This window comes from Podarcis tiliguerta, assembly GCF_965153285.1.
Source record: "Podarcis tiliguerta genome assembly, chromosome: 1".
NCBI classification, from domain to species: Eukaryota; Metazoa; Chordata; class Lepidosauria; order Squamata; family Lacertidae; genus Podarcis; species Podarcis tiliguerta.
The window spans coordinates 105,853,294-105,862,979 of NC_139534.1; the positions used below are offsets into that span (position 1 = coordinate 105,853,294).

Below are 9,686 nucleotides of genomic sequence, written 5' to 3' on the forward strand. Positions count from 1 at the left end.
ACGATTTCTGTTCTCATCCTAAAGCAAAGTTCTTAACCCGAGGTACTATTTCTGGGTTAGCGGAGTCTGTAACCTGAAGCGTCTGTAACCTGAAGCGTCTGTAACCCGAGGTACCACTTTACTAGGAGCTCAGATAAAATGTATATCACAGGTCAGAAAGGATATGAACAAGTTCAAGAGAACGCAAGCATGGTTAACTAGCATCAACAGAGTACTGTAATATAAGGTAAGAATTTCTGCAAGTGTTGTTTAAAAAGTGTCCGGCACACACACACACCGAGGCAAAACAAATGTAAGTTTATGATGAGGGAAACAAATAAAGAATGTAAGGACTGAGTTGCTAAAAACAACCAACGTGTATTTATTTGCATTCATTAGGTGCAAGAAACCAGTCAAAGAGGGAATAGGAGGACCTTTAAATGACAAGGATGTGAGAGGAATGCTGAAGAGATTGCAGAGAGGCTAGCCCATGAATTATTTGCCTTGGCATTTGCTGTAGATGTTAGAAAGACACCTGAACCATTGTTTTCCAAAAGCGTATCTCAGAGGTTAGGACAGTCAAAGCGAGGTGACAGCGAATGAAAGCTTACAGCTAATTGACAAGTTACAAATTCACTAGCCGCCAGATGGCACCAACCTGAGAATCCTTTAACAAATCTCAAATGAGAAATTGCTAATCTTTTCACAGGCATGCTTCTCTTATTATTAAAGCCATCCTCCTTATGAAAGAATTTTGAATGCCGCAAATTTTAAAGAGGGGAGGGAATCCAGGAAATTATAGAATTGCCACTGTGCTGGGTATATGGACAGAAAACATTATTAAAATTAGAAATGTTAAACATCTATAAGCAGTGCTATTTTTCTTGAAAAAGAGGTGTCAGAACTCACCATACACATCTCCCTTGTTCTATTATAATGGCAGGGACGGGGGTGGCGCTGTGGTCTAAACAACTGAGCCTCTTGGGCTTGCTGATCGGAAGGTCGGTGGTTTGAATCCCCACAACGGAGTGCACTCCACATGCTCTGTCCCAACTCCTGCCAACCTAGCAATTTGAAAGCATGACAGTGAAAGTAGATAAATAGGTACCACTGTGGCAGGAAGGTAAATGGTGTTTCCATGTGCTCTGGTTTCCATCACGGTGTTCTGTTGTGCCAGAAGCGGCTTATTCATGCTGGCCACATGACCCGAAAAGCTGTCTGCGGGGAAAATGCCGGCTCCCATGGCCTGAAAGTGAGATGAGCACCACAACCCCATAGTTGCCTTTGACTAGATTTAACTGTCCTGGGGTCATTTACCTTTACCTATTGTAATGGCAATGGCTCCCACCTGAGAGGTGCTGGAACTGGGTTCCAGTAAGTTCCAGGTGAGGGGAAAAGTCCTGTCTAGAAGGATAAACCTTATGAACCATGGCTTCTGAAATTCTCCTTACCAATTTTCTGAATTCTTTAAGCTTCAACAAGCATACACATTATGCTCTTGGGACTTCCAAAATACTTTGTCCAAGTCCCTCATCAAAGGCTCCTGAGTAAATTTAGCAATCATGAGATATGAAGCTCCTCATAAACTGGGCTAGATGTATTCTCTGTCTGATCCAGCACAGCTTTTTAAAATGTTGCTTTTAAATTGAAAATAAATATTCTTCCTCACCTGCTCCAGCTAATGTCCAGCAAAGCTATCCTGAAGAACTTAAGGTTTGGATTTAAAATACTCTTATGCAATGATTTAAGGTACTCCGAAGGAAGTCCCACTGTGGATAATGGGACTTAATACATTGAAAATGTGCCATTACGTACTCTTTCTGATCCAGCCTGCATGTTCAAGCCACACATCAGTCATCCATTGTGTCCTCAAATTATGGAGACAGACACTAGACTCTTTTAGGGAGATTGTGATATCACATGACATCACAGCCAAGTAAACAGATTCCTTTAACAATATTGTCTCGGTTTTCCCTAGCTGGCTGGCAGGCACGCTGCATTTGTCAACTGGGATGCAAAGATGAAGGTTTGCTCTTTATGAATTGACTAGCTAACTTTATGGATGTTGTAACTTTAATTATTATTATTATTATTATTATTATTATTATTATTATTATTATTATTAATACCCCGCCCATCTGGCTGGGTTTCCCCAGCCACTCTGGGCGGCTTCCAACAAAATATTAAAATACAATAGTCTGTTAAACATTAAAAGCTTCCCTAAACAGGGCTGCCTTCAGATGTCTTCTTAAAGTCTGGTAGTTGTTTTTCTCTTTGACATCTGGTAGGAGGGCTTTCCACAGGGAAGGTGCCACTACCGAGAAGGCCCTCTGCCTGGTTCCCTGTAAGTTGGCTTCTCGCAGTGAGGGAACCGCCAGAAGGCCCTCGGTGCTGGATCTCAGTATCCGGGCAGAACTATGGGGGTGGAGATGCTCCTTCAGGTATACTGGACTGAGGCCAGTTAGGGCTTTAAAGGTCAGTATTTATCTTGCTCTAAAGCATCTTAAACTGGAGCAAAGTCTTTGTATTAGAACGATATTCTATGCCTTTTTATATACAGTGGTACATCGGGATGCAAACGGGATCCGTTCCAGAGCCCCGTTCACATCCCGAATGGAACACAAGTTGCGACGGCGCGTCTGCGCGTGCGCGGGTCACGTTTCACCTCTTCTGCACACACGTGTGACGTCATTTTGAGCGTCTGCGCATGCATGAGCGGCGAAACCCGGAAGTAACACGCTCCGTTACTTCCGGGTTGCCATGGAGCGCAACTCGAACGAGCTCAACCCAAAGCACAGTCAACTCGAGGTATGACTGTACTTGAATGTTATTGACAAAAAATGTAACACAGAGCAGTATTCTGCTAAGGAACTGAGGTAGCAGAACAACTTCTGCTTGCACAATGGGCTTTCTCTCTTCTCCATGTCACCTGCGCTGTCCCCAGATCTTCTCCAGGGGGTTGGGGGAACCCCTAGAACAGATTATGAGGGTGCAGGAGAAAGGAGAGGAGAAGAATGTTTCCTTGCACTGATGAACCATTTGCCATTCCACCAATGAGCCCAAGCATATAAAAAGGCATAAAATTCTTTTATTGGAGAATGCTTTATCACAAATCAGGGTACAGGCAGTGAAGCAGTGTGTGTCATTTCCGTGAAAATCGAGTGCATGCAGAAGATGTTTTAACCAGTAATTGTAGGAAGCGTGTCTGGCAAGGTATGCAAGTCCTTTCTGGGGAAGGGAAGTGGCAGGTCAAGGTCCAATTAGTGAATATTGAGAAAGGGAGGTCAGGGCAGAGCTGATCTTGTCTTGCATGGGGCCAGCACAATTATTATTCAGCCATTCTTTTACTTGTCCCTGGACTATTCAAGCTGCTGTCACCCAGAAGCCTTATAATTGTTCAGCACATACAGTGCCCAGATCCCAAAAAGAAATGTTTGCACTCTGTTCTGCATTGGTCAGGCTGCCTCTGAAGTACTGAGTGTCCGGTTCAGGGCACCACATTTTAAGAATTACACTGACAAACTGGAGTGTGTCCAGAGGGTGGGGGACAGGATGATGAAGGGTGTGGAGACCAAGTCCTTTGGGGGAAAGTCAATAGAGCGGGACATGTTTTGCATTGAAAAGGAAAGATCAAGCTGAGAGACCATCAGGGTCTGCAACTATCTGCAGGGCTGTTGTGCACAAGATAAAGCAGACTTCTCTTGCTCCAATGGGTGGAACAAATAGACCCAACAGGTAGGAATTGCAAGGAAGCAGGAAAAGCTTCCTGACAGTCAGAACTGACCATCAGTAGAACAATCTGCCTCTGGAGGCAATGTGCTCTCTTCCACTGGTAGTATTTAAACAGAGTATAAAGAGCAACCTACACCATCTTTTAGAACAACGGTCGCTAAATCATAGCCTCCCCCCCAAAAAAACCCAAACTGTCATTTAAAATAGTTTTCTTAATTGACCACTGCCATAACTGTGTTCCCCACCCCTAATGTCATGAAGCCTGAAGGTTTGTGGGGCTCCCAATTTTCCCATCCCCTCACACGATCAATTTATTCTTTTTTCTTTTGCTGAGCACTCCTTTAGATCCACCAATTATGGGAGAGTAAGATTATCATTAATAATTAATAATATTTATATGCCACTTAATATGCAAAATCCCTCAGCAGTTGACATAAAACACAGGAAGATCATTAAAAAGGAAAGGGGGTGTGGAATGTATACACAAGACTTAAAACCGAAAGTACATAGAAATACATCAGCAAAAACAGAGAAGCCATCAATAAAAGATGCAGTTAAATGTCAATAAATAATAAAGTAGAATAATGTGAAGAAAGTTACGAGCCGGGGAATGCCTGCTTAAGCAGATGGATGGGTCTTCGAAGCTTGCCACTGAGCCTAGGGCTTGCCGATCGGAAGGTCGGCGGTTCGAATCCCCGCGACAGGGTGAGCTCCCATTGCTCTGTCCCAGCTCCTGCCAACCTAGCAGTTCAAAAGCACATCAAAGTGCAAGTAGATAAATAGGAACCACTCCGCTGGGAAGGTAAACGGTGTTTCCGCGAGCTGCTCTGGTTCGCCAGAAGTGGCTTAGTCATGCTGGCCACAGAACCGGAAGCTGTACGCCGGCTCCCTCAGCCAATAAAGCAAGATGAGTGCCGCAAACCCAGAGTCATCCACGACTGGACCTAACGGTCAGGGGTCCCTTTACCTTTACCTAACAGCAAGTGGAAGAGTGTCCCAGAGAGTGGTGGGATTCTGACCATTGGCCACTGTTACAGAACTTGGGGGGGGGTTCCCCCCAAACACCAAAATTTATAAATGCTAGGATTTTGGGTCATTTGTGATATAAGCTGCAAAGGGGTTCCTGGGTAGCCTGGCCAAACTAGGACTGTTAAGAGAGCCATTGTGGGTCATTAACAAGACAATGGAACTTCTTGCCCAGGTGTGACAAGAGATTGGAGAGTTGGAAGGTTGCCAGGGTAACTGCTGTGGGGGAGGACAAGGAGCTTCTGGGAAGAAGAAAGGGTGAGATCCATCTTGGCGAAGGAGAAGGAGAAGGAAGAACTGCCTGCAATGCTTTGGACCATCCTATAAGATCTGGACCCCCTCCATGCAGACTGAAGGTGCAAATAGAAAACCACATTTCTTGAAGCTCGGCTGTTTCCGCTTTGTCTTCCATTCTCCAAAGGGACACGACCCTGTGTGTGTGTGCCTGTGGCCCCCCACACTCCTGCCACTGTTTGGCAGAGAGGGGGAGTGTTATTGTCCTGTTTGTGAGCCCCCCAAGGTACCTGTGAGAAACAAGATGCTTTGGTCTAATCTACCTGGGCTCTTCGTGCCTTACTGTCTTCATTATTTCCCCCTGGCTCTTTCAGGGTAACACCACTCTCCTCCCAGATTAATTCATCAAAATGTGTCTTAACCTGGCTTCACTGTCTCAGTGAAAAACGAGAGAGAGTAAGAGAGCAGGAGAATGTAACCTTTTAGTTGTGATTAGGAAAGGCTGGAGAAAATGAGAGAAGGGTGAAATTAGAGGCAAATGTACCAGGCAGCAACTGGCTGAGCATCCTGATGTGTTAGGAAAGCTGTTGCTGAAATTAACATTTGAATCATTTGCTGCCGCCTTTCAAAGTCAAATTCCTTTCTGCATGCCAGGAAATATCACACAGGCAGGGAACAAATATTTGGAGGAGCTATAGAGATGGGAGAGGAGCTCTAAATGAAAAGAAAGATACCCGTCTTGTGCCTGCTCTGTAAGGAAGATGTATTACTTAGCATAATTGAGCATGAAGAGCTGTGTGGTGAAGGAGGGGAGCAAACGGATGATTCAGAGGCAGAAAGCAAATAGCACAGGGGGTATTTAGTTTATCCTAAACAGCTAGAGGAAGACATGGAATTTCCTAATAATGGCTGTTGGTAAGCATTCAGGCAAGGGTGACCAGGACATTGAACAATGATTGTGCAAAACAGCAGGATCCTCATTAGCAGTCACAGGGAGCCACAACAACACTTGTTAGTCTCTCATTATCTGAAGGTCTCCAAGCATCTTACAACCCATTTGTACAGCCCCTCTCCACAGCATGACTAAAAATTCATAAAACACCTTTTTTTACCTCAGGTGATGTTGGCTTACAAGTGATGTTTGCCAGTGTCATTTTCCTGATGTCACAGATGGATGGTCGAAGTTAAGAGAATGATGTCTTGCATAAACAGGGACAGAAATTCAGAGGCCCACTTAGCAGGAGGGTCCTCAAATGCAGCAAGGTTGGTGAACCACATTTGAAGTGTGGTAATATACAGTACCATCTAAAGGAGTCCCCACATGAAACCATTATGTTCAGAGTAAAAAAATTACTTTGCTACACCACTGCCTTGCATAAAAAGCTGCCCTTTGCGCTTCATGTTCCTGCCACTACCATTTCTCCAAATCTAAGTACCAGGCTGTCATTAGTTAAAGTGGATGTCTTGTATGCAGGAGCAGGAGGAAAAGACTTTCCTGGGGCAGGCTACAGTATGAGACCCTTCCTTGGAACCAGTGGGTATTCTAGGAAAGAAAATACATTCCTAGTGTCAGGACAGGGAACCATACGTATGTATCCGTAAAACAGTAATTATAAAAACACACAGAGAAAGCAAAAGCTACAATGGCCTTGCTACCTATCATAGCATATTTCTGCTAGTAAAGTGTTGTGCATGACTATGAAGCTCTATAAATAATAACACATCCTTATATTCATACATAACCCAGTTGCTGATTGTGTTTTGAATATTCAGCACCCAACAGACGGTCCTTCGTTTCCTCTCTTCAGAATGGAAATGACCAGTTACTAAAGATAAAATATTCATTCCCCTTTCATTCTCTTTTCCCCAAGGCTCTCCTTACAAAATGTGCTTCTGAGAAAAATCCACAATACAATTCGAAAGAACTGTCCTTGCATCAGATGGAACCACATCTTACAAACCAATCTGTGCAACAAAATTCCACTATGCAGCTGGGGAGGGGTAATTTACAGAGAGATGGCAATAGGGGGAGAGTGCTTAACCCCTCTTCCACCCACCTCTTCCCCCTTCCACACAACTGTCACTCAAACCTCCCTCTTCCCAGTGACATTCCAGATGTGTTTGTGAAGGTAAAGACTGGAGAATCCTGCTCCATATGTGCACGTTGTGTTATGACACTGCAAATGTTCCTGCGGTATAGCTCCTAGATCACTTATAGCATTCAGTGGGAGAGGGGGAGCCAGGTGAATAGGCCTTGCCTTGGTGAAGAGGTAGGACATTTTCACACATTACCTTTCAGCTGCCTTTGAGTCTTTAATGTGATTTGCATCTATGTGTTACTGTTAACAGGGAATAGGGAACTCTGGAGAAGCATTGTCTGCATATAGGTAGGTGATGCATAGCTGTGGTGTATGTATATAGGGATGTGGGTGGCGTCGTGGTCTAAACCACTGAGCCTCTTGGGCTTGTGATCAGAAGGTCGGCGGTATGAATCCGTGCAATGGTGGTGAGCTCCCATTGCTCTGTCCCAGCTTCTGCCAACCTAGCAGTTCAAAAGCACACTAGTGCAAGTAGATAAATAGGTACCACTGAGGTGGGAAGGTAAATAGCATTTCTGTGCACTGTTTTCCGTCATGGTGTTCTGTTGCATCAGTAGTGGTTTAGTCATGCTGGCCACATGACCCAGAAAGTTGTCTGTGGACAAACGCTGGCTCTCTCGGCCTGAAAGCGAGTTGAGTGCCACAACCCCATAGTCGCCTTTGACTCGACTTAACTGTCCAGGGGTCCATTACCTTTTTTACTTATAGATAGGTAACAGCGAAAACAGGAGTGCCTGGCGTGCTCTGGTCCATGGGGTCATGAAGAGTCGGACACGACTAAACAACTAAACAACAACAACACACCACAGGTAACAGCAAGTAAAGAAACAGCTAACTGGTTACTCTTTGTTTGCTTTTTTCATTGCATAAATTTTTTTAATAAGCAACCATGCAGATTTAGCAGCAGTCTCAAAACAAAGGAATATAAGCATACAACTTATTGTTCTGTAATTTGTTTCTAACAATATATATGGCTGAACATTTTCTTGTGTCTGATCTTATTGCGCCAATATATAAAATATACTAAATTTTTCAATGACTAAATTATCAAGTTGTCGGCATTCCTTCCCTTTTACAATATCAGTTAATTTGACCATATAAGCCAATTCCTATACTTTCTATCCAGTCTTCTAATGCTGGGATAAATATATTCTCCAGTTTTTACATATTGTTATGCAAGCAGCCATTATGTTGCCAAATCCCTTCCCATACTACTTCCAGGGTGTTTCATCTCTATTCCAATTATTTTGATATTTATTTCTGGTTATAGCTAAACTCAGAATAATATATTTTGCTCAGAAGTTGTTGTTTCTGTTCTTTTCACCCTTGTGTTTTCAAATTCTGTTAAATCTCCTGAGGGACCATGCTTCCTCAGTAAATGATCAGGGGTATGTCTTCTTTGAAAATGCTGAACAGAGAGCTGTTGCCCCAGTTAATCACTTACCTGTTGATATTGGTAGCTAGGATAAAGTGAACCTGAGTTAGTTCCTCTTTAAGGTCTGGGTGAGGCTTAAACCCTCTCTCCCTCTCTCTCGCTGCAGACCCTGGAGCCACAGCAATGTACCTCTTCTCTGAGTGCGCAATACAAGCAATTCCCCATTTACAGGGGGGTTACCTTTCAAGGTACTGTGCATTTTAAGTGAAACTGCATATATTGAGAACACCACTGAAAAAGCCTGAAAACACCCTCTAAACCTTGAAAAACACTTAAAAAAACCTAAAGTCACCCAAACCACCACAATCGCTTACTCCAAACCTGCTTGCTCAAACTCCAACTGCCTACAGGCCTCAAAGGTTGGTGTAAAGGCGCCTGAGATTGCCAAACGCTATTTTTGTGCCATTTTTACTGTTTTCACACTCTTTTAGGGCCATTTTGCCCCTTTTCATGGCACTCGGTCCTGTATACCTGAAGGAGCATCTCCACCCCCATCGTTCAGCCCGGACACTGAGATCCAGCGCCGAGGGCCTGCTGGCGGTTCCCTCATTGCGAGAAGTGAGGTTACAGGGAACCAGACAGAGGGCCTTCTTGGTAGTGGCGCCCGCCCTGTGGAACACCCTCCCTTCAGATGTGAAGGAAATAAGCAGCTATCTTCTCTTTAAAAGATATCTGAAGGCAGCGCTGTTTAGGGAAGTTTTTAATATTTAATGCTGTATTGTTTTTAACACTTGATTGGAAGCCGCGCCCAGAGTGGCTGGGGGGGGGCTCAGCCAGATGGGTGGGGTATAAATAATAAATTATTATTATTATTATTATTACTACTACTACTACTACTACCACTACTACTACTACTACTTCCGGGTTCACAGTGATGCACACAGTCACGGTCGGTCCTGAATGCCTTGAAACATGTAAATGGGGAGTTGCCTGTACAGTTCTTCAGGGGCTTGCAGTTCTTAAACAAACAAGCCTTTTGTTAAATTATGGGAATCTTTTGTGAGCCGTCTGGAGAACAGAGCTAAGGGATGGACTGCAAGTGAACTCAGCGCCTCCTACTGGCCATGCCCATGGATTACTGCATGGTGTCAGAAGTGGGTTGCTCTCCAAGTTTTGCTACCAGCTGCTTGTTTGCCAGACACGGAGAGGGAGAGGCAGGTGAAGAAGCAGGTTGTAATGGT

The 9,686-nt window shown here is 44.1% G+C and overlaps 1 long non-coding RNA gene across 1 annotated transcript; it reads left to right on the plus strand.

Annotated features, from left to right (window-relative positions):
• The first annotated feature begins 1,923 nt into the window (after nucleotides 1-1,923).
• On the plus strand, nucleotides 1,924-5,125 carry LOC310672315. Its single transcript, XR_014508514.1, has 2 exons — nucleotides 1,924-2,005; nucleotides 4,913-5,125. It is a non-coding gene; the product is annotated as an uncharacterized lncRNA (long non-coding RNA).
• Nucleotides 5,126-9,686: the final 4,561 nt, after the last annotated feature.